Below are 25,700 nucleotides of genomic sequence, written 5' to 3'. Positions count from 1 at the left end.
AGACATGCCCCCAGATAAAATACATGCCCCCGGAGAAAAGACATGCCCCCGGAGAAAAGACATGCCCCCGGAGAAAAGACATGCCCCCGGAGAAAAGACACGCTCCCTAAGAAAAGACATGCCCCCGGAGAAAAGAAATGCCCCCGGAGAAAAGACATACCCCCAGATAAAAGACATGCCCCCTAAGAAAAGACATGCCCCCGGAGAAAAGACATGCCCCCAGATAAAAGACATGCCCCCTAAGAAAAGACATGCCCCCGGAGAAAAGACATGCCCCCAGATAAAAGACATGCCCCCGGAGAAAATACATGCCCCCGGAGAAAATACATGCCCCCGGAGAAAAGACATACCCCCGGAGAAAAGACATGCCCCCAGAGAAAAGACATGCCCCCGGAGAAAAGACACGCTCCCTAAGAAAAGACATGCCCCCGGAGAAAAGAAATGCCCCCGGAGAAAAGACACGCTCCCTAAGAAAAGACATGCTCCCAGATAAAAGACATGCCCCCGGAGAAAAGACATGCCCCCGGAGAAAAGACATGCCCCCGGAGAAAAGACATGCCCCCTGATAAAAGACATGCCCCCAGATAAAAGACATGCCCCCGGAGAAAATACATGCCCCCGGAGAAAAGACATGCCCCCGGAGAAAAGACATGCCCCCAGAGAAAAGACATGCCCCCGGAGAAAAGACATGCCCCCGGAGAAAAGACATGCCCCCGGAGAAAAGACATGCTCCCTAAGAAAAGACATGCCCCCAGAGAAAAGCCATGCCCCCGGAGAAAAGACACGCTCCCTAAGAAAAGACATGCCCCCAGAGAAAAGACATGCCCCCGGAGAAAAGACATGCTCCTGGAGAAAAGACACGCTCCCTAAGAAAAGACATGCCCCCAGAGAAAAGCCATGCCCCCGGAGAAAAGACACGCTCCCTAAGAAAAGACATGCCCCCAGAGAAAAGACATGCCCCCGGAGAAAATACATGCCCCCGGAGAAAAGACATGCCCCCGGAGAAAAGACATGCCCCCAAAGAAAAGACATGCCCCCGGAGAAAAGACATGCCCCCGGAGAAAAGACATGCTCCCTAAGAAAAGACATGCCCCCAGAGAAAAGCCATGCCCCCGGAGAAAAGACACGCTCCCTAAGAAAAGACATGCCCCCAGAGAAAAGACATGCCCCCGGAGAAAAGACATGCTCCTGGAGAAAAGACACGCTCCCTAAGAAAAGACATGCCCCCAGAGAAAAGCCATGCCCCCGGAGAAAAGACACGCTTCCTAAGAAAAGACATGCCCCCAGAGAAAAGACATGCCCCCGGAGAAAAGACTTGCCCCTGGAGAAAAGACACGCTCCCTAAGAAAAGACATGCCCCCAGAGAAAAGCCATGCCCCCGGAGAAAAGACACGCTCCCTAAGAAAAGACATGCCCCCAGAGAAAAGACATGCCCCCGGAGAAAAGACATGCTCCCGGAGAAAAGACATGCCCCCGGAGAAAAGACACGCTCCCTAAGAAAAGACATGCCCCCAGAGAAAAGACATGCCCCCAGAGAAAAGACATGCCCCCAGAGAAAAGACATGCCCCCGGAGAAAAGACATGCCCCCGGAGAAAAGACACGCTCCCTAAGAAAAGACATGCCCCCAGATAAAAGACATGCCCCCGGAGAAAAGACATGCACCCAGATAAAAGACATGCCCCCTAAGAAAATACATGCCCCCGGAGAAAATATATGCCCCCGGAGAAAAGACATGCCCCCGGAGAAAAGACACGCTCCCTAAGAAAAGACATGCCCCCAGAGAAAAGAAATGCCCCCAGATAAAAGACATGCCCCCTAAGGAAATACATGCCCCCAGAGAAAAGACATGCCCCGGAGAAAAGACATGCCCCCAGATAAAAGACATGCCCCCAGATAAAAGATATGCCCCCAGATAAAAGACATGCCCCCGGAGAAAAGACATGGCCCCAGAGAAAAGACATGCCCCCTAAGAAAAGACATGCCCCCGGAGAAAAGACACGCTCCCTAAGAAAAGACATGCCCCCAGAGAAAAGACATGCCCCCGGAGAAAAGACATACCCCCGGAGAAAAGACATACCCCCGGAGAAAAGACATTCCCCCTAAGGGCCCTTTCACACTTGCGTTGTCCGGTTCCGGCATAGAGTTCCGTCATCGGGGCTCTATGCCGGAAGAATCCTGATCAGGATTATCCTAATGCATTCTGAATGGAGAGAAATCCGTTCAGGATGTCTTCAGTTCCGGAACGGAACGTTTTTTGGCCGGAGAAAATACCGCAGCATGCTGCGCTTTTTGCTCTGGCCAAAAATCCTAAACACTTGCCGCAAGGCCGGATCCGGAATTAATGCCCATTGAAAGGCATTGATCCGGATCTGGCCTTAAGCTAAACGTCGTTTCGGCGCATTGCCGGACCCGACGTTTAGCTTTTTCTGAATGGTTACCATGGCTGCCAGGACGCTAAAGTCCTGGCAGCCATGGTAAAGTGTAGCGGGGAGCGGGGGAGCAGCATACTTACCATCCGTGCGGCTCCCGGGGCGCTCCAGAGTGACGTCAGGGCTCCCCAATCGCATGGAACACGGACTGTAAGTATACCGCTCTTCGCTCCTACTATGGCAACCAGAACTTTAATAGCGTCCTGGGTGCCATAGTAACACTGAACGCATTTTGAAGACGGATCCGTCTTCAAATGCTTTCAGTACACTTGCGTTTTTCCGAAATAGATTTATTTCAAGCTGGCAGCTAAGGGCCCTTTCACATTTGCTTTGTCCGGATCCGGCGTGTACTCCACTTGCCGGAATTACACGCCGGATCCGGACAAAGCAAATGTGAAAGGGCCCTTAGCTGCCAGCTTGAAATAAATCTAGCAGAACAATTAGAGCAATGAATGGGGAGATCTCTGGATTCATGAGAGGTACAGGGCTGGTTCTAGGTTTCTTAGGCTACTTTCACACTTGTGTTTTTAATTTCGGTATTGAGATCCGGAAGAGGATCTCAATACTGGAATTAAACAGAACGCACCAGTTCCATTAGGATGTGGTTGTGTGAAATCAAAACGGAAAAAAAAAATTATCCATCAATAAATACATTGAAAGTCAATGGGTGACGGATCCGTTTTTTGGGGATTTTTTGGGCTCTTTTTCGGTTTTGTGTCCAGTGACAAAACGCAATACTGCCGGAACAGAAAACAACCTGATGCATTCTGAACGGATCTCTTTCCATTCAGAATGCATGAGGTCCAAACGGAAACGTTTTTTTTCTCGGTATTGAGATCCTCTGCCGGATCTCAATACCGGAAAACAACAACGTAAGTGTGAAAGTAATGTATATAAAAACAGGCACTCACCAACTGGTATGTCTATAGTAGATAGTTTATAATTGCTAAAAATCACATATAAAACATATACCATAAAATATATATCATAAAATATGTTATAAACAATGTACACTGAGGTCAGTAGTCTGAGTATATGTAACTGTCACGTTTAACTATATAGCTGGATAGCAATAGTTTACATAGAAATCAAACTGTGCATAAATTAGTGATGAATAATAAACATTAAACAATAAATATATAAGATGTGATATCCTGTGAATAATAAGTATCCTAAGAAAGAATATATATATAAATGTTCTGTGAAGAAAATAGGATTCTCCTGTAAAAAATTTGTGAAGAAAAAACTTGTGATAAAAACTTGTGATGAAAACTTGCAGAAATTTGGTATCTTCTTATGAGGTATTATATAGTATAACGTTGATATAGCAGTGAGTTTAGTTTTCTTGCATGGAAACTGTGTCCAATAGCGCTGCTATAACAATGCAAATCCTCCGGTTGCATCAGCGTGCAGAGTCCACACTCACCATTCAATAAGGCTTGTGTTAGTTTATAAAAGGGAATCGGGTTAGCTACTGAGGGAATTAGTGACGCTGTTGAAGCTGTTGCCCTCAGTCGTCTTATCATCGCGCAGGCAATCGCCGGCACTGCGCCTGCGCGGGATTTCGGATGCGGGCGAGAGGAGGATCGGGGGTGTTTGCCGCAGAGCTGGGGGGGGAGCACTTGGCCTCGCCTCTGGGAGGCGATTTAGGCGATCTTGGAGGAGTTCTTTATTTTCAAATTTAGGCGGGCACGGCACTTCAGAGGGGCGTTCCTGGGCACCGTTGACAAAGAATAACGCCCCTCTGGGCTCCTTACAGCTTCATTTGAATATCATAAAAAGCGGTTTTTGGAAGAAATGGCAAGACACAGAATAAAAAGAACAAGACATATGGAAATAAGGTACTTTATTACACATGGATTCATAAAAAAAAAAAATTGCTAATATGCTAGTGACAGATTCCCTTTTAAGATCTGCTCATGACTGGCTGTCAAAACTGCACCCAGAAACCTGACCGTGTGGTCATACCCTAACTGAGAAAGGGATAACTAGCGATAACATTGTCAGGGAAAAGTATATACAAGAAGTCCAGTTGCTGTGACTTACCGTATAACTACTGATACAAAGTGACCTGGATGAATGAGAACCATCACAGATATTTGGGCAGATTTTTTTACATTTTTTAATAAGTGTGTTAAAATGTGTCCGTAGTACAGTCACACATAACTAGGGGTTTACTTTCTGTGTTCTGCCCTGATTTCCAGTTACGCGATGAGCTCTTCTCTTTTCACAACCAAAGCTAAATTCATAATCAAAATGCTTATTTGCTGTTAAAAGAATGCCCCGGATCTGCACAGAGATAAGCCTCTAGACAACATATGGCAGTCTTATTAATAACTGTGCATACAAAGACAGCTGTCAGTGACTGATCGGACCGCCCACTGGACTCCTAAGACTAGAAGATTTACATGAATAAATTACAAGATATAATGAATCTTTTCCCACAAATATATGTAGCAATCTGATCAGCTCCTCCTGCTCTATACATGCTGACTACATGTTGAAGGTGACAGGTTCCCTTTTAAGGCTACTTTCACACTAGCGATTTAGTTTTCTGGTATTGAGATCCGTCATAGGGGCTCAATACCGGAAAAAAACGCTTCTTTTTTTTCCCCATTCATTGTCAATGGGGACAAAACTGAACTGAACAGAACGGATTTCTCCGAAATGCATTCCGTTCCTTTTAGCTGCGTTCCCAGACCGGAGAGCAAACCGCAACATGTTGTAGTTTGCTTTCCGTCCTGGGATGACTTTCAATGGAGTTCATGACGGATCCGTCTTGGCAATGTTAAAGATAATACAACCGGATCCGTTCATAACGGATGCAGATGGTTGTATCAGTAACAGAAGCGTTTTTTCTGAACCCTGCCGGATCCTGCAAAAACGCTAGTGTGAAAGTAGCCTTAGGGAGTCTTCAGCAACACTTTTGCTGGTAAACCAAGCAATCAGCCTGGTAGGACTTGCAGAGTGTAATAAAACCTTACCTTTCATTTTCACTGAACTACTGCATTCTTCTGAAAAACACTTTAAAGGATTTGTCCCACAAAATATATTCTAGTTTACAAACCAGCACCTGGATCTGAATTCTTTTGTAACTGCATGTAATTAAAAATGTAGTAAAGCCGGTGAGCTATTCAATAAAATGTATCTGTATAGCGCCACCTGCTGCTTGTGTTTTTTATTTCTTTGACCTGCTCACTGAGATGGCCGCACATGCTCCGTTTCATCCTTCATCTGCCTCCTGAGCTGTGATAAGGAGAGCTGAGACACGCCCCCTGAGCTGTGATAGGGAGAGCTGAGACACGCCCCCCTTATCTGCAGCATCTCACCTTGAGCTGTCTGCTTGATATAAATCTAGCAGAGCAATGAATGGATCCATGTGAGGTTCTAGCTTTGTTAGAGAGTGTCATTAATTATATGATCTCTATTTTTCCGTTTTACATTAGTCATGGGATAACCCCTTTAAATGAATATGTAAATGAACCGTTAAGTGCATCAGGGGCATGCCTAGCTCTGCCGCTGTTCTCTGAAGTCCTCCTTCCCATAGTTGATTGACAGATGTCTGAATTCTTCTATTTTCTGGCCATGCTACCTCGCACCTGCACAGGAGAAATAAGAATTCAGACATCTGACCCTGTCAATCAACCAAGGAAAGAAGGGATTTCTACATAACAGTGGCAGACCTAGGGTGCACCAAGAGCCTAGATCACACCCTCGATGCACTTAACATGTAACATAGTAACATAGTACATACGGCTGAAAAAAGACATCTGTCCATCCAGTTCGGCCTGTTATCCTGCAAGTTGATCCAAAGGAAGGCAAAAAAAAACAAACTGTGAGGTAGAAGCCAATTTTCCCCACTTTAGGAGAATAAAAAATTCCTTCCCGACTCCAATCAGGCAATCAGAATAAATCCCTGGATCAATGATCCCTCTCTAGTAGCTATAGCCTGTAATATTATTACACTCCAGAAATACATTCAGGCCCCTCTTGAATTCCTTTATTGTACTCACCATCAGCACCTCCTTAGACAGAGAGTTCCATAATCTCACTGCTCTTACCGTAAAGAATCCTCTTCTATGTTTGTGTACAAACCTTCTTTCCTCCAGACGCAGAGGATGTCCCCTCGTCACAGTCACAGTCCTGGGGATAAATAGATGATGGGAGAGATCTCTGTAGTGACCCCTGATATATTTATACATATTAATTAGATCTCTCTCAGTCGTCTTTTTTCTAAAGTGAATAACCCTAATTTTGATAATCTTTCAGGGTACTGTAGTTGCCCCATTCCAGATATTACTTTAGTTGCCCTCCCCTGGACCTTCTCCAGCTCTGCTATGTCTGCCTTGTTCACAGGAGCCCAGAACTGTACTCAGTACTCCATGTGTGGTCTGACTAGTGACTTGTAAAGTGGTAGGACTATGTTCTTATCATGGGCATCTATGCCTCTTCTGATGCAACCAATTATCTTATTGGCCTTGGCAGCAGCTGCCTGACACTGGTTTTCGCAGCTTAGTTTGCTGTTTATTAAAATTCCTAGATCCTTTTCCATGTCAGTGTTACCGAGTTTTTTATCATTTAGTATGTACGGGTGACTTGCATTATTCCTTCCCATGTGCATAACTTTACATTTGTCAGTGTTAAACCTCATCTGCCACTTATCTGCCCAAGACTCCAATATATCCAGATCCCTCTGTAGCAGTATACTGTCCTCTTCAGTGTTAATTACTTTACACAGTTTAGTGTCATCTGCGAAAATTGATACTTTACTGTGCAAGCCTTCTACAAGATCATTAATAAATATATTGAAGAGAATAGGGCCCAATACTGACCCCTGAGGTACGCCACTAGTGACAGTGACCCAATCTGAGTATGTAATTTACATATTCAACCAAAAGGGTTTTCAGACTGAACAAATAAATATTTAATACACTCTGTAAGCCCTAACAGGCATTATTCTTGGTTTCAGAGCAGGGTTCCTACCCTCAGGATAGGTCATCAATATCAGATCCGGTCAAGTGAATGGGGCCGAGCTGCACTACCAAGCACAGGAGCTATCTGATGGCCAGCCCTGTCTTGGTAAGCCGCGTGACACCACAGTCTCCTCAGACTCCTCAGACAGCTGATCAGTAGGAGTGATGGGTGTTGGACCCCCGTCAATCTAATATTGATGACCTAGCCTAAAAATAGGCCATCAATAGCAGAATCTTGGAAAATCACTTTAAAGTCCCAGATAAGTGTGTGTATAAGGCTTTGTTCACATCTTCGGCATGCCTGATCCTGTGGGCTGCTCTGGCAAAAATGACGGCTGTCAGCCAGATTTAAAAAACGCTGCATGCAACGTTATTTTTCCGGACGACGCCTAGCATTTATGCCAGAAGGTGGCTGGACCACCGCTGAATCCATTATAGTCAATGGGGACTTCTGGTGGTGAAGTGTAGAATCCGGCAGATGCGAACATAGTTTACGTAAGTATACTAATCTAAGTATACTAATACTAAGTATACTAATCATGTTGTGCCATAATTATTATGTAAAATGCGCCAAAAATAATGGCATTTTAATTTGCCCCAAACACCGCCCCTGGGCACTTACAACCCTCATTTACATATGAATAAAACAGCGATTTTGCCTCTGAGGAACTTCAGAACAACACAACAAAGGTACCATTTGACTCATGTATAGTTATGCTACAGTGCTATGTAAGGCTACTTTCACACTGGCGTTTTGGCTTTCCGTTTGCGAGATCCGTTCAGGGCTCTCACAAGCGGTCCAAAACGGATCAGTTTTGCCCTAATGCATTCTGAATGGAAAAGGATCCGCTCAGAATGCATCAGTTTGCCTCCGTTCCGTCTCCTTTCCGCTTTGGAGGCGGACACCAAAATGCCGTTTGCAGCGTTTTGATGTCCGTCTGATGAAACTGAGCCAAACGGATCCGTCCTGACACACAATGTAAGTCAATGGGGACGGATACGTTTTCACTGACACAATCTGGCACAATAGAAAACGGATCCGTCTCCCATTGACTTTCAATGCTGTTCAAGACGGATCCGTCTTGGCTGTGTTAAAGATAATACAAATGGATCCGTTCTGAACGGATGCATGCGGTTGCATTATCTGAATGGATGCATCCGCACCAAACGCGAGTGTGAAAGTAGCCTAAGCGGTCTATAATGTCATATTGTGGTGACAGACTCCCTTTAATTATGGAGTCTTGGAAGACGCAGACCGCACTCGCCGATGCCAGTACAGCCCCCACAGAGAGCGTTGTGGTTTTTTCCCCCCTCTTGCAGTCTGTGCATTAATGAAGGAGCCTGGTGATTGTAGTAGGAGATAGTGTGCAGGGACACGTGTGTGTCATGGGAGACATGCAGCGTGTTTGCCGTGCCTGAGTGCTGTGTATACAGAGGTGTGCTGTCATCTGTTAATAACTTGTCAGTGAGTCATCGCTCGCCATACTGGACATCTGCTTACTTACGCCTCATCCCTTTTCCAGATGCCTTCCTCACCATAGGACTGCACAAGGCCACTATTACTAATGATGATTTTTGCCCTGAGCTTGGCAGATATTTCTATATATATCTATGATAGTCAACCATAATAATACACTGCCTCAGCGCTCTGCGTGCAATGTCATACCAGGGCAGGAAAATATCTAGTGCAGGATAATTAGACCAGGAAACACGCGCAGCAGAGGCAGAACATGAAGCCCCTGGGCTCCAATGCAAATTCTTCAGTAGCCACACCACCACTGACCATGTGTGTCCTATAGCTTTGGGCTCCTTATACATTAGGTCCCTCTTGCTCCCTTGAAGTACAGCAAGTCCTGTATTAAATTTGACTTCACAAATATTTTCTACACACCAACGTTGGTTTTTGGACTACACTGGTCAAAAATGAGCGACGACAACAACGCTTTAGCTGTGTCAGTGGAATGAGTGATTATTTGTGACGATCATTTGTGCTCTTTTTGGAGCTGGTAAAGAATTGCCAGCCAAGAGGCACTACTGCGCACTTCGCTCAACGAGGCAGAATCTAAAAGTCCGCACGAGCGCATCAGGCACAGGCCTGTGCGCACGCGCGGGATCTTTGAAAAGGAGGAGGGGGCACTGAGGAGAGCCGGAGGCGAATTTCATTACATCCAGGTGGCGCTGAAAGGATCATGGGAGGAGCTGGGCACCAACGGCGGCGGCGGAGAGTGGCAGATTCAGACCTTCAGAAACGCCCTGGGCACCTTATCCAGAAGATTGACAGGTTAGATAAAAGCGATTTTTATCAAAACTAGACGGCGAATTTATCTTATAACAACAGCTTTGTAATGACAAGGGCACCATGGAGAGAACAATAGTTTTAAAAGGGGGGGTTAGAAACTGGTGACAGAGTCCCTTTAACATTCCTCATATGTCTACTTTATGTTGGCATCATTTTGTAAATGTCATTTTATTTTTTTAAGACGTTAGAAGGCTTAGAATTTTAGAAGCAATTCTTAAAATTTTTAAGAAAATATCCAAAACCCACTTTTTAAGAACTAGTTAAAGTCTGAAGTGATTTTGTGGGGCTTACATAGTGGAAACCCCCATAAATGACCCTATTGTAGAAACTACACTCCTCAAGTTTCTCAAAACAGATTTTACAAACTTTGTTAACCCTTTAGGCGTTCCACAAGGATTAAACAAAAAAGATTACATTTCAAAATTTCACTTTTTGGGCAGATTTTTCATTTAAATCCTTTTTTACTTTAACACATCGAGGGTTAACAACCAAACAAAACTCAATATTTATTGAGTCTGCAATTTACAGAAACACCCCACATGTGGTCGTAAACTGATGTAAGGGCGCACGGCAGGGCGCAGAAGAAAAGGAGAGCCATATGGTTTTTAGAAGGCAGATTTTGCTAAACTGGTTTTAGATGCCATGTCCCATTTGAATCCCCCCTGATGCACCCTTACAGTAGAAACTCCCAAAAGTTGACCCCATTTTGGAAACTAGGGGATAAGGTGCCAGTTTTATTGGTACTATTTTGGGGTACATATGATTTTTAATTGCTCTTTATTACATTTTTTGTGATGTTTTGGCACTGTTTTTTTTTTTTTTTTTTTACAACATTCATCTGACAGGGTAGATCATGTGCTATTTTTATATAGCAGGTGGCTACAGACTCAATTATATCAAATATGTCTACTTTGTTTGTTTGTTTGTTTGTTTGAGTTTTATATAATAAAGCATTTTCTGAACGTCATATTTTTTTTTCTCTGCCAATCGTAGAATTTTTTTTTTCAGGGGCTCGTTTTTTGCAAGAAGAGTTGATGTTTTTATTGTCACCATTTTTGGGTATATATGATTTTTTGATCATTCATTATTACACTTTATGGGGCAAGGTGACTTAAAAATTGGTTGTTTTAGCACAGTTTTTATTTATTTATTTTTACAGTGTTCACCTAAGGGGTTAGGTCATGTGACATTTTTATAGAGCAGATAGTTACGGACGTGGCAATACCTAATATGTATACTTTTTATTTTTATTTAAGTTTTACACAATAATAGCATTTTTGAAACAAACAAAATGATGTTTTAGTGTCTCCATAGTCTGAGAGCCATAGCTTTTTTATTTTTTGACCAATTGTCTTAGTGTCTCATTTTTTGTGGGATGAGGTGATGGTTTGATTGGTACTATTTTGGGGGGCAAATGCCTTTTTGACCGCTTGGAGTTGCACTTGTGATGTAGGTGACAAAAAATGGCTTTTTTGGCACTGTTTTTATTTTATTTTTATTACGGTGTTCACGTGAGGGGTTAGGTCATGTGATATTTTTATAGAGCTGGTTGTTACGGACGCGGCGATACCTAATATGTATACTTTTTTTATTTATTTCACTTTAACACAATAATAGCATTTTTAAAACAAAAAAATATGTTTTAAGGTCTCCATGTTCTGTGAGCTATAGTTTTTTTTATTTTTTGAAAGATTTTAATATGTAGGGGGTCATTTTTTGCGGAATGAGATGTCAGTTTTACTGGTACCATTTTGTGGGACATATGCCTTTTTGATCACTTGGTGTTACACTTTTTGTGATGTAAGGTGACAAAAATGGCTTTTTTTGACAGTTTTCTTTTTTATGGTGTTTATCGGACAGGGTGGATCATATGACATATTTATAGAGCCAGCCATCACGGACGTGGAAATACCAAATATGTCTATTTTATTTTTTCTATTTTTAACATTTTTTTTATTACTTAATTTTTTTTTACATAAAAAAAAATTAAACACTTACATTTTTTTATTTTTACACATTGTGTCCACCATAAGGTCATACAAGACCTCTGGAGGACATTTAACTTCACTTTTTTATTTTTCACTACCGATTTCTCCTGTAACTGGGGCTGACATACATTAGTAGCCCCAGTTACAGTGGAAATACACCCCCAGAGAAGCTGTACAGCAGAATACTTTGCTGTACAGCCTCAGTGCAGGGCTGATCAAGGTCTATGGAAGACCTGACAGCTCCTGCACTCTCCCGGTCCCGGCAGTCACATGACCACCAGGCCGGGACAGAAAGCGCATAGCTATGACATCTAAGGGGTCCATGAAAACCATTGATAAAACACAGATGACAGCCATATTCTGTCAGTGTTTTTTCAAGGATCATTGCTAGGAGATGTCCTGGAAACACATTTTTAGCCTGTGTCCCTGGAATACAGATAATACATGGAGTTTGCAGACACATGGACTAAACACAGATTCTTCACGATCATCTTCACGGATGAACCACTGACCATCTTGTCACAGAAATAGGCCTAGCAGTGCCGTCACACGTGGCCGGTTTTGTGTCCGAAATTTCTGCGACTGAAAATCAGTTCCATTCATCCGAATAGGGTGGCAGCACATAGGGTTCTGCAAGCCCCGTTCAAACGAATGAAACTTATTTTCATTTGCAGAAATTTCTGCAGCAAAATCCGCCATGTGTCAGGGCCCCCTAATCCACTGATACAATAGCGGATGAGCTCCAGAGCAAATGTAGTCACATTGGCAGCCATGTTAAAAACAAGATCCATACATTTTTATGCCAAGAGAAAGACTTTACATCACTTTAAGCTTAATGGTAGGAATAAAAAAATCAGTGATTGTGGTGCAGAGAGATGCAGCCAGAAAGTCCTAACGTCACTGCCCTGGTAAGCGGGCTTCTCCGAGATTGGACCTGCATTATAAATGAAATAAAAGCTTCCTCGGAAAGTAAATCACATGATGACAAGGGATTTATCTTGTAAAGGTTCAGTGGAATCTGTTTGCAGTGAAGCAGATGGCCTTAAATTGCTACAAACGGCGGCTGCAGGATATTACATTTGGCAGGGAGGATTGCTGGTGATATGTGTCTCTGCTTAATTATGACACAGAAACCTGAACCGAGCAGACAGTAATATACTGCAAACCAGTACCACGGCTATCACAGTCTAAAGGCAATTTACAAATGCAATCCAAGGTACAATATGATTTGTATACAATATATATCCAGTTATTCCCAGAGGTATAGCTTGAGACATGAGTGAAATAGCTATACCGGGGGCCACTGCCTAACTAGTGATGGCTTATTATTATTTATTATTAAAGCGGTTCTCCAAAAATTAAGAAAAATACTTAAATATTACTTTATTATAAATATATTCCCAAATACCTTTCATTAGTTATAATGGCTCGTTTTGTCTGGTGAGGAATCATTAAGAGAAATAAAATGGCCGCCGTCCTATTGATACACACAAAACCTGTCCTAATCACACAGTTACTTCACAACACTGAACTAATGAGCTGCCTCATCCTCCTCTCCTACTTGTCAGGGATTATGATCCTGAATACAGCTGATAAGATCTTGTAGCAATGGAGTTCATGACACTCTCAGCCAATATATTTTGATCAAAACACATCTGTGCCCGCCTACCAGCGCCCGAAGGAGACCACCTTGGTCCAGGTAGGCGGGCACAGATATGTTTCTATCAAAATATATTGGCTAAGAGTCTCAGATTTTATCATATCAGAATGAGGGTTAGTCCATATATAATGTTTGCATCTATTGTGTTAGTGTATTATGTTCTGTGATTTTTGATGGTAGTCGTTATCCTGAAATGCACTCTCTGCTCTGACACAGGACTGGTCTAGACTAGATTGACCGATTCCCGTGTTTTCTCTCCTCCTCTCTATATAGAGAGGGTGACACCCACCCCATCTAGTCGTGGATATGAATAAGGCCTATTAACACCTTGCATACAATTAATATAGTAAATACATATACTACACAAAAATACAGTTTTTATCCCTTTTGCAGTGTACCGCTACTCTGCAGTGGGACGCTGCAAGAGAAGAGAGTGAGCATGGAAGGTACTGAGGATGCTAGCCCATCTCTGAACGCAGAGAAGGGTGGAACAGAATTTTGGCCTCAGGAAAATACAATAGAGAATACAATAATACTTCATTTATAATGACCTATTCATTGCATATTAATACTTTTTGGTCAGATATGGGCATACAACTAAGCCACTTGCATTTGAATAAGCCAAATATGTGTTTCTTTGAAAAGGGAGGTGGGTATACTCCACAACTGAGATAATGTGGACCAACAGTGATCTCTCCCGACCTCCCAATACACAAGCATTCCTGGTAGAAGCAAGTCGGGAGCCCCCAATACCCCAATCATATGGTTAGCCGATTGGTTCACTTTAACCTCTTGCCTCCTATTTTATTTATTAATTAATTGACTGATTGATCTCTTTTTTAATCCACAAACCAGTGCATTTACACATAATTGCATTGCCAAAAGCAGTTTTGTGCTGCACCATTGCATTCGACCTTTACGATCCGTAAACTACCCAGTACAAATAATCAATCCATTGATTTGGATGTCTCCACTGCTACATCAGACATTACCTGGGGAGCTCACAAGAGGCATTTACATGGATGTGGATGACTGAAGTGTATGTACTGATATTAGTCCTATAAAAATGATGTAAAAAAGTTGGTTATTTTTACATATATAGACAGTAACATCACCAAAACACTTGTATTAAATCACCAGAATGACACAAATGTAGTATAATCGCAATGATTTTCCTTCTTTGATGGATGTCAATGACTGCTTCTGTAAATGTGGACTTACATGCGTTATACACCATAAATCTTTCTGTCTCTGGTTCTCTCTCTCCCTCGCTCTTTTGTTCTCTCTACATCTCTCTGTCCTTCCTTCCCTCGCTCTATCTTCTGCTTGGTCTATTCCTCCCTCTCTCTTTCTCTCTTGTTCATTCTTGTTGTCTCTCACCCTTTCTCTCTTTCTCTCCTACCCTCTTTCTCTCCCTCACTCTTTCACTCTTTATCTTGCTCCCTCCCATGCTGCGTCTCTCTGTCCCTCCTTCCCCCTCTCCCTCCCCGTCTGTCTCTCTATTCCTCCCTTTCATTCTCTTGTTCATACTTGCTCTCTCTCTCCCCCTCCCTCTCTCTCTCCCTCACAATTTCTCTTGCTCCCTCTCACATTCCCTCTCTCTCACTCTCTCTCTCCTTGTCTCTTTCTTCTTCCCTCTCTCTATTCATCCCTCTCTTTCTTTCTTTCTCCCCCTCCTTTCTCTCTCTTGCTCTCTCACTCTTCCTTTCTCTCTCCTACACTCCCTCTCTCTCTCTCTGTTTCTTTCTCTCCCTCTCACTTTCTCTCTCTCTTTCTCTGTCGATCTTTCCCTCTCCCCATCTATCTCCCTCCCTCTTTATCTCCCACTTTCTCTCTCTCTCCCTCCGGATTTCATTTCTCTTGCTCCCTCTCACATTACCTCTCTCTGTCACCCTCTCCCTCCTTCACTATATCTATTTCTCCCTCTCTTTTTCTCTCTACTCCTTCCTCTCTGTTTTGCTCATTCTTGCTCTCTCTCCCTTTCTCACTCTCCTACACTCCTACTCTCTCTGTTTCCTTCCCTCCCTCTCGCTCTCTCTCTCTCACTTTCTCTCTCTCCCCCTCCCTCTCTTTCTCCCACTTGCTCTCTCTCTCTCTCTCTCACACTTTCTCTCTCTCTCTTGCTCCCTTACCCTTTCCCTCTCCCCATCTTTCTCCCTCCCATTCTCTCTCCCACTTTCTCTCTCCCTCCCTCAGGATTTCTTTTCTCTTGCTCCCTTTCTAATTCCCTCTCTCTCTGTCACCCTCTCCCTCCTTCGCGCTCTCTATTCCTCCCTCTCTCTTCCGCTCTCCTTTTTCTTCTCTGTCTTGCTCATTCTTGCTCTCTCTCCCTTCCTCGCTCTCCTACCCTCCCTTTCTCTCAGTTTCTTTCCTTCCCTCTTGCTCTCTCACTTTTTTTCCCCTCTCTCTCTCCCTCCCTCTCTTTCTTTCTCTCTCCTTCTTGCTCTCTTTCTCCCTTACTGTTTCCCTCTCCCTGTCTCTCTCCCCCTTTCTCTCACTCTACCTATCTCCTTCTCTCTCCCTATAGACCCTATACAGTCTATAGGCATACTGTAACTGCTGTTCACTCATTATCGATAATATGTCCAATGCTCATACCATCTGATAAAGGTGGTAATTTGGTCATACTCGAGCATCCAAAATATCAGAAAATGTGTTTAGATCTGTTAAATGACAAGAACAGCTATAGGATTCTCCCGAGCGATCCCTCCCCTTCGTTCTAGATACAACTTAAATCTATCCTTCAGGAGGGTCTGGAACAGGGAGTCATTAATAACACGAAATATCTGTTTCTTTTCCCAAAGTCTCCTCAATTGGCAACTTTCTATAGTCTCCCAAAAGTGCACAAGGGGCTGCATGTACTTCAGGGTCGCCCCATTGTGTCCGGAGTTGACTCCCTCACTCATCACTGTGGAGTCTAGTTAGACAGGGTTTTGAGGGATTTTTTTTGTCGTTGCCATCATATACAAGAGACACTATGGATTTCTTACGCAAGATTGAAACTATCTCTGTTGACTCTCACTGCTTTCTTGCTAGTATAGATGTGGAATCCTTGTACACATCCATACCCCATGATAGAGGTATGGCGGCAACAGCACCCTATCTCATGACCAGAGGCACTCACTTCCAGAATCACAATCAGTTCATTATGCGCCTTCTTGAATACACTCTAACCCATAACTTCTTCCTGTTTAATTGATCTTTTTACCACCAGCTCAGGGGGACAGCAATGGGGAGCCTGTGTGCCCCCACTTATGCAAATTTCCTCCTGGGCTGGTGGGAAGATCAATACGCTTTCCCAGACCATCAGGTCTGGTGGAACGATAAGATCCTTTTCTTGACTCTTTACATCGACGATGTTTTTCTGATCTGGAATGGTGACAGGGAGGAGTTTAATGACCTTATCGTCACCCTCAATGATAATGTAATTGGCCTGAGCTTTACCTCTGAAATACAACCTGAGTGTATCACTTTTTGGGATATTGAAGTGAGACTTACCTCTGGGAATCTGACAACTTCCCACTACTAATAGTATTTTTACACTGGAGTAGTCATCTCCCAGTCACAGTGAAAAGAGGTATCCCCAAGGGGCAATAACTGCGTATTTGCAGGAATTGTTTGAATAATGAGAATTTTTATCATGAGTCAAGAAAATTACAAAATAGACTATCTCGGAGAGGCTACCCCGGCTCTATATTGAAAGAAGCGTTTCAGATAGTGGAGAAAAGAAAAAGGAGTGATCTCTTAATGCCCAAAGCTATGGAGAAAAATGATGACAATCTGTTTCGTCTTATTTATATATTGGCCCATCCTAGCCATGGATAAGGATCTCTCCAAAGCCATCCTACCCTTCCTGCAGTTCACATATCGAAAGGGTAGAAGTTTAAAGGACCGCTTGGTACATAGCCATTATACTGGTCCAATTAGAAAGCGTACATGGCTAGATAGAAGACCAATAGGAGTCTTTATATGTGGCACCTGCAAGGCCTGCGAGTTTATACAAACAACAAAAACTGTAACCTGTTCGGTAACTAACCACATTAATACAATCAGAAATTTCATAAATTGTAAGACTAGGGGAGTCATTTATATATGCCAATGCATTTGCCCCAAAGATTATATCGGGAAGACATATAGAGAATTTAGACGGAGAGTGTGCGAACACACTAATGACATCATCAAATGTAATGATACCCCCATTGCTAATCATATTAATCAACATCATGGGGGTAACCTCTACTCCTTTATGTTTTCGGCACTTGAGGTTGTTCAAATGCCTACTAGAAAGGGTGACTGGGACCGGAAGATTCTCCAGAAGGAGACTGAATGGATATATCGCTTCCGCTCCCAGTCACCAGGCGGCTTAAACGAAAGACTGACCTACACCTGTTTCATTTGAATTGTTTCTCCTTTCAACTATAGCTTCCACCTCTAGTAATTGTATTGTTCCCAACTGGACAATGATGATGCGAGAAGCACCTGTGACATGAATGGTGACCCATATATCTAGATCCCCTCATTTTCTTCATAGTGATTGTAGGTACCCCACTACTGTATGGGGTCCCTCTCATTTTTCATCTATTTATTAACAATTTCCACTTCTCTCCCCTCTCAATACAAAAATGTGGCTAGTTTTATACACTTATCATGCTTGTTTTTAATTCAGGGGCCGATTACAAGCACTTTCCTGTAGCATCTAGGGTATCATCACCTTATATCGGACCTCACGCTTTCCTTACTTCCGATTTGGAGCCTTTCGTTCCACACGTGCACTTCAAGTACCGGAAGTCACGTGCTTGCGCCTCATCCATGAGCTCCACCGTCCGGAAGTATCTTTTCCGGCGTCCGGAAGTTTCATATGGCGCCTGCGCCTAAATTCTGAGTGCCGGCGTCCTTTCACTAGCCGCAATAGCTCCCCAACCTAGGCGTGCGAGGCGCTGTGGGTTTTCCATGCCAGTAAGTACAACTCTTTTCTCATGATCTTCTTACACCCTACAAACTTGTAGTGACAATGTTGTTCAACATTTTTTTTTTCAGGCATCTGTATCTGCTGACATGGTCTTCAGTATATATAAACCCCACATGTGACTTCAGGGAGCTAAGTATCCTATCATCATTATTATTTTTTATCTATTATATTATCCCCTACAAATACTTATATTGACCATCCCCTGATGAACCGCCAGATGCGGATGAAATGCGTCGGGGTTGTTATTTTCTGTGTCATCTATATATGTTTGTAGGTTCTTTACCCAAACAATATGTACAGTCGTGGCCAAAAGTTTTGAGAATTACATAAATATTGGAAATTGGAAAAGTTGCTGCTTAAGTTTTTATAATAGCAATTTGCATATACTCCAGAATGTTATGAAGAGTGATCAGATGAATTGCATAGTCCTTCTTTGCCATGAAAATTAACTTAATCCCAAAAAAACCTTTCCACTGCATTTCATTGCTGTCATTAAAGGACCTGCTGAGATCATTTCAGTAATCGTCTTGTTAACTCAGGTGAAAATGTTGACGAGCACAAGGCTAGAGATCATTATGTCAGGCTGATTGGGTTAAAATGGCAGACTTGACCTGTTAAAAAGAGGGTGATGCTTGAAATCATTGTTCTTACATTCGGTTTATGAGATCCGCTCACCTCTATAACCCTCAGGGTAGGTGCACCAAACAAATTTTGAGATCACCCCTCAAAAAAAGGTTAAATTGTAAATTAAATATGGATGGGCACTCATATAAGGAGATATAGGACACACTTTAATATTAAAATAATTGATAATAAAAAATACAGTTCATACATAAAAATATTGTTCGTACATAAAGATATTCTATTGGATACCACACAGTCCTGGTTTTAAACTGAAACTAGCAGTCCAAACAGCCAAGTTGTATACTGATAATTACTCCTGATTGCAGGAAAAAACAGAGGCTGTTCGGACGGCAAGTTCCTGCCAAGCCAGGCAAGATGATTATACACAATACATATAAAAAATGCTTAACATATTTGGCTAGGCAGAATAAAAATTCATTCAGTATAGTCCTATATAAAGGGAAGCAAAAATAAATGCTTATTTGACACTGAGTGTTTAACTCAATTGGTTTTTCACCTGCATCCGGAGATATTATTTCACATATGTAGCAATCTCTATAGGAAAGATGGGCTTCCTTCTTTAACTGTTGCTATGTTTGTATCAAAGTTCTGTCTTTAAATGTAAATGATGTTTTTCCTCTTGTTGCTTGGATGTAGTAGTTTAATAAGCTTAACCCACTATGTGGGCTTACCTTCACCTGCGTGCCTCTGTTCGTTCGGTGGGTTTGCGGTCCACAGTATATGCCGGCGTCCCGGCTCTGAAGTTCACCGCGTCCCACGTGTCTCTCAGCTGGCTTGCAGGGCTTGAATCAGTAGGAGGATCACCCGACGCAGGTTAATGACGTCTCAGGGTTTCTGTCCTTACGGAATAAGACCGTTCTTTTTTCTTTCTTAATTCTTTATAGTGCACTCTTTATTCATAGATCATCTGTGGTTCAGGGTATTCCGCCAGACGCGTTTCGAGGAGACGCTGTCCTCTTCCTCAGTGGCATACCCCAAATCTTACAACGGTCTCTATTTATACTGATTTTCGATCTATTTCAAAACCCGATCTGGATTCTAATTATGTCTCAAAGGAAACCCCGGTCTGGATCTATTTTTTGTTCCATATTTTATTCGCGTTTTTGCTGCGATTCTTTTCATTAAGTTACTTTCTTGATCTTTCTTAAGTAGTAGGCTATTAAGCTTCATCTCAACAAAATTTCTCATACATTTTTTCTTCCTATTTGCCCATATACAGGTTTTTCTTTTCTTCACATATCATTAAAAATCAATCAGCATTGACTAAAAATCATTATATAAACAAATTCAATTAAAATAAATAAATACATGCGAATTTTACAGCTTTGATATTTCCTCTTTTTTCGCAGGTACTCGCAGATACATTTGTAAGAAAAAACGCATATGCGATTTTATTGCGTTTTTTTGGGAAATTGCCCATATTTTAGTTCTTATGGTATTCTTAAGATTCTCAGATTATTCAAATTCATAGGGAACCAATTCAGATGTTTTATACATTAATTTTTCTAAATTAATTTTTCTAAATACCTTTCATCCTCTCTCTTGAATATGGATATAGAAGGGAAAAAGGGTGGCCTATGTGGGGTGGAGGGAGAGCTGCAGTGCTGGAAAACAGCCAAACTTGCAACTCTCCATCAACGCCCACACAGAACACCCATGTCTATAAAAAGCCGAATATTTCTAATTCGGCATTTAAGCCTCTTGGTAACATGCTACCGAATTCATAAATTTTTCTCGATTCTGCCCGCGATAGTCTTTCGATTTGGTTGCCTCCCCGCCAATGTTTCTCAACCTTCTCCAGTGCCGTAAAGGAGAGGCCCCTAGGGTCTTGATTGTGTGCATCCTTGAAGTGTCTGGACAGCGAATGTTTGTCATAACCTTTACTGATATTATTCAGGTGTTCTGCTATCCTGACCTTCAAGGTGCGTTTAGTTCTCCCTATATATTGTTTTTGACAAGGGCACTGGACTAGGTATATAACATTATCAGAATTACAGGTGAGAAAATGTTTAATTGTCATTGAGTTCTGTGTGGAGACAACTGAAGTGGTTTTCCTCGGGAATTTAGTTTTTCTACATCCCAGGCATTTTCCACATCGAAAGAAGCCTTTAGGTTGCAACCAGTTGGTAACCGTACTTTTTTTACGTCTATCTTTCACTGAAGGGGCTACTTGAATCCCTAAATTTGGGGCCCTTGAGTAAATTATTTTCGGTGTTAAAGGCAAGAGCATCCCTATTATTTTGTCATTGTATAAATGGTGCCAATGTGCCTTTATAATATGTTCAACCTGTCTTGCCTGAATATTGTATGGCAGAATAATCCGAAAGCTTAAATCTTCCTCCTGTTTTATTTTTTGTGTTGGCTGAAAAAAGGTGTTCCTATCCAAATTTTTTACTTTCTCGAGGGCATCATTTATAATGAATTCTGGGTATTCCTTTTCTTTGAATTGGTCCCTCATAATATTTGCCTCCTCCACAAATGTATCATCTTCCGTGCAATTCCGTTTCAACCTTCGGAATTGGCCGAAAGGGACATTTGTAAGCCACCTTGGTAGGTGGCAGCTTGTAAAGGGAATATACCCATTTTTTGCTGTGGGCTTGTGGAATGTATTGCATCTATATTTGTTTTCTTTACATGTGATCGCAATATCCAAAAACTCTATCTTTTCACTTCCAAAATTGGAGGTGAATTTTAAATTATTGTCGTTAACATTAATCTTTTTGATAAAGTTTTCAAGGTCTTCTCTTGTTCCACCCCAAATAAAGATAATATCATCTATATACCTCCGCCATAGGACCAGGTCTACCCCCAGTTATGCCAATTTATTTTTGTCGCATTGGGAGACTAAGAATATTGATCCCAAACTGGGGGTAGACCTGGTCCTATGGCGGAGGTATATAGATGATATTATCTTTATTTGGGGTGGAACAAGAGAAGACCTTGAAAACTTTATCAAAAAGATTAATGTTAACGACAATAATTTAAAATTCACCTCCAATTTTGGAAGTGAAAAGATAGAGTTTTTGGATATTGCGATCACATGTAAAGAAAACAAATATAGATGCAATACATTCCACAAGCCCACAGCAAAAAATGGGTATATTCCCTTTACAAGCTGCCACCTACCAAGGTGGCTTACAAATGTCCCTTTCGGCCAATTCCGAAGGTTGAAACGGAATTGCACGGAAGATGATACATTTGTGGAGGAGGCAAATATTATGAGGGACCAATTCAAAGAAAAGGAATACCCAGAATTCATTATAAATGATGCCCTCGAGAAAGTAAAAAATTTGGATAGGAACACCTTTTTTCAGCCAACACAAAAAATAAAACAGGAGGAAGATTTAAGCTTTCGGATTATTCTGCCATACAATATTCAGGCAAGACAGGTTGAACATATTATAAAGGCACATTGGCACCATTTATACAATGACAAAATAATAGGGATGCTGTTGCCTTTAACACCGAAAATAATTTACTCAAGGGCCCCAAATTTAGGGATTCAAGTAGCCCCTTCAGTGAAAGATAGACGTAAAAAAAGTACGGTTACCAACTGGTTGCAACCTAAAGGCTTCTTTCGATGTGGAAAATGCCTGGGATGTAGAAAAACTAAATTCCCGAGGAAAACCACTTCAGTTGTCTCCACACAGAACTCAATGACAATTAAACATTTTCTCACCTGTAATTCTGATAATGTTATATACCTAGTCCAGTGCCCTTGTCAAAAACAATATATAGGGAGAACTAAACGCACCTTGAAGGTCAGGATAGCAGAACACCTGAATAATATCAGTAAAGGTTATGACAAACATTCGCTGTCCAGACACTTCAAGGATGCACACAATCAAGACCCTAGGGGCCTCTCCTTTACGGCACTGGAGAAGGTTGAGAAACATTGGCGGGGAGGCAACCAAATCGAAAGACTATCGCGGGCAGAATCGAGAAAAATTTATGAATTCGGTAGCATGTTACCAAGAGGCTTAAATGCCGAATTAGAAATATTCGGCTTTTTATAGACATGGGTGTTCTGTGTGGGCGTTGATGGAGAGTTGCAAGTTTGGCTGTTTTCCAGCACTGCAGCTCTCCCTCCACCCCACATAGGCCACCCTTTTTCCCTTCTATATCCATATTCAAGAGAGAGGATGAAAGGTATTTAGAAAAATTAATTTAGAAAAATTAATGTATAAAACATCTGAATTGGTTCCCTATGAATTTGAATAATCTGAGAATCTTAAGAATACCATAAGAACTAAAATATGGGCAATTTCCCAAAAAAACGCAATAAAATCGCATATGCGTTTTTTCTTACAAATGTATCTGCGAGTACCTGCGAAAAAAGAGGAAATATCAAAGCTGTAAAATTCGCATGTATTTATTTATTTTAATTGAATTTGTTTATATAATGATTTTTAGTCAATGCTGATTGATTTTTAATGATATGTGAAGAAAAGAAAAACCTGTATATGGGCAAATAGGAAGAAAAAATGTATGAGAAATTTTGTTGAGATGAAGCTTAATAGCCTACTACTTAAGAAAGATCAAGAAAGTAACTTAATGAAAAGAATCGCAGCAAAAACGCGAATAAAATATGGAACAAAAAATAGATCCAGACCGGGGTTTCCTTTGAGACATAATTAGAATCCAGATCGGGTTTTGAAATAGATCGAAAATCAGTATAAATAGAGACCGTTGTAAGATTTGGGGTATGCCACTGAGGAAGAGGACAGCGTCTCCTCGAAACGCGTCTGGCGGAATACCCTGAACCACAGATGATCTATGAATAAAGAGTGCACTATAAAGAATTAAGAAAGAAAAAAGAACGGTCTTATTCCGTAAGGACAGAAACCCTGAGACGTCATTAACCTGCGTCGGGTGATCCTCCTACTGATTCAAGCCCTGCAAGCCAGCTGAGAGACACGTGGGACGCGGTGAACTTCAGAGCCGGGACGCCGGCATATACTGTGGACCGCAAACCCACCGAACGAACAGAGGCACGCAGGTGAAGGTAAGCCCACATAGTGGGTTAAGCTTATTAAACTACTACATCCAAGCAACAAGAGGAAAAACATCATTTACATTTAAAGACAGAACTTTGATACAAACATAGCAACAGTTAAAGAAGGAAGCCCATCTTTCCTATAGAGATTGCTACATATGTGAAATAATATCTCCGGATGCAGGTGAAAAACCAATTGAGTTAAACACTCAGTGTCAAATAAGCATTTATTTTTGCTTCCCTTTATATAGGACTATACTGAATGAATTTTTATTCTGCCTAGCCAAATATGTTAAGCATTTTTTATATGTATTGTGTATAATCATCTTGCCTGGCTTGGCAGGAACTTGCCGTCCGAACAGCCTCTGTTTTTTCCTGCAATCAGGAGTAATTATCAGTATACAACTTGGCTGTTTGGACTGCTAGTTTCAGTTTAAAACCAGGACTGTGTGGTATCCAATAGAATATCTTTATGTACGAACAATATTTTTATGTATGAACTGTATTTTTTATTATCAATTATTTTAATATTAAAGTGTGTCCTATATCTCCTTATATGAGTGCCCATCCATATTTAATTTACAATTGTTCTTACATTGTTAACCATGGTGACCTGCAAAGAAACGTGTGCAGCCATCATTGTGTTGCATAAAAATGGCTTCACAGGCAAGGATATTGTGGCTACTAAGATTGCACCACAATCAACAATTTATAGGATCATCAAGAACTTCAAGGAAAGAGGTTCAATTCTTGTTAAGAAGGCTTCAGGGCGTCCAAGAAAGTCCAGCAAGCGCCAGGATCGTCTCCTAAAGAGGATTCAGCTGCGGGATCGGAGTGCCACCAGTGCAGAGCTTGCTCAGGAATGGCAGCAGGCAGGTGTGAGCAGTGTCGGACTGGGGTACCTAGGGCCCACCAGTAAAATTTATTTTGGGGGCCCACCATATGGATACATTTAAATATAATAAATAATCTAACAAGTTTTTTATATGAACACATGCTGTACACTGAATATATGTATGTAGCGCAGTAAGTCTACTGTGTTATGTGCCACTTGTGCAGGGGGTGGGAGACTAGGGGCCCACCTTGCTCAGGGGCCCACCAGGGGATTCCCCTGTACCCCTGTGGGTCAGTCCGAGCCTGGGTGTGAGCGCATCTGCACGCACAGTGAGGCGAAGACTTTTGGAAGATGGCCTGGTGTCAAGAAGGGCAGCAAAGAAGCCACTTCTCTCCCAAAAAAAAAATCTGGGACAGATTGATCTTCTGCAGAAGATATGGTGAATGGACTGCTGAGGACTGGGGCAAAGTCATATTCTCTGATGAAGCCTCTTTCCGATGGTTTGGGGCATCAGGAAAAAGGCTTGTCCGGAGAATAAAAGGTGAGCGCTACCATCAGTCCTGTGTCATGGCAACAGTAAAGCATCCTGAGACCATTCATGTGTGGGGTTGCTTCTCATCCAAGGGAGTGGGCTCACTCACAATTTTGCCCCAAAACACAGCCATGAATAAAGAATTGTACCAAAACACCCTCCAACAGCAACTTCTTCCAACAATCCAACAACAGTTTGGTGAAGAACAATGCATTTTCCAGCACGATGGAGCACCATGCCATAAAGCAAAAGTGATAACTAAGTGGCTTGGGGACCAAAACGTTGACATTTTGGGTCCATGGCCTGGAAACTCCCCAGATCTTAATCCCATTGAGAACTTGTGGTCAATCCTCAAGAGGCGGGTGGACAAACA

Source organism: Bufo gargarizans, chromosome 4 (assembly GCF_014858855.1).
Source record: "Bufo gargarizans isolate SCDJY-AF-19 chromosome 4, ASM1485885v1, whole genome shotgun sequence".
NCBI lineage: Eukaryota > Metazoa > Chordata > Amphibia > Anura > Bufonidae > Bufo > Bufo gargarizans.
Note: the sequence above shows the minus strand (reverse complement) of the source record.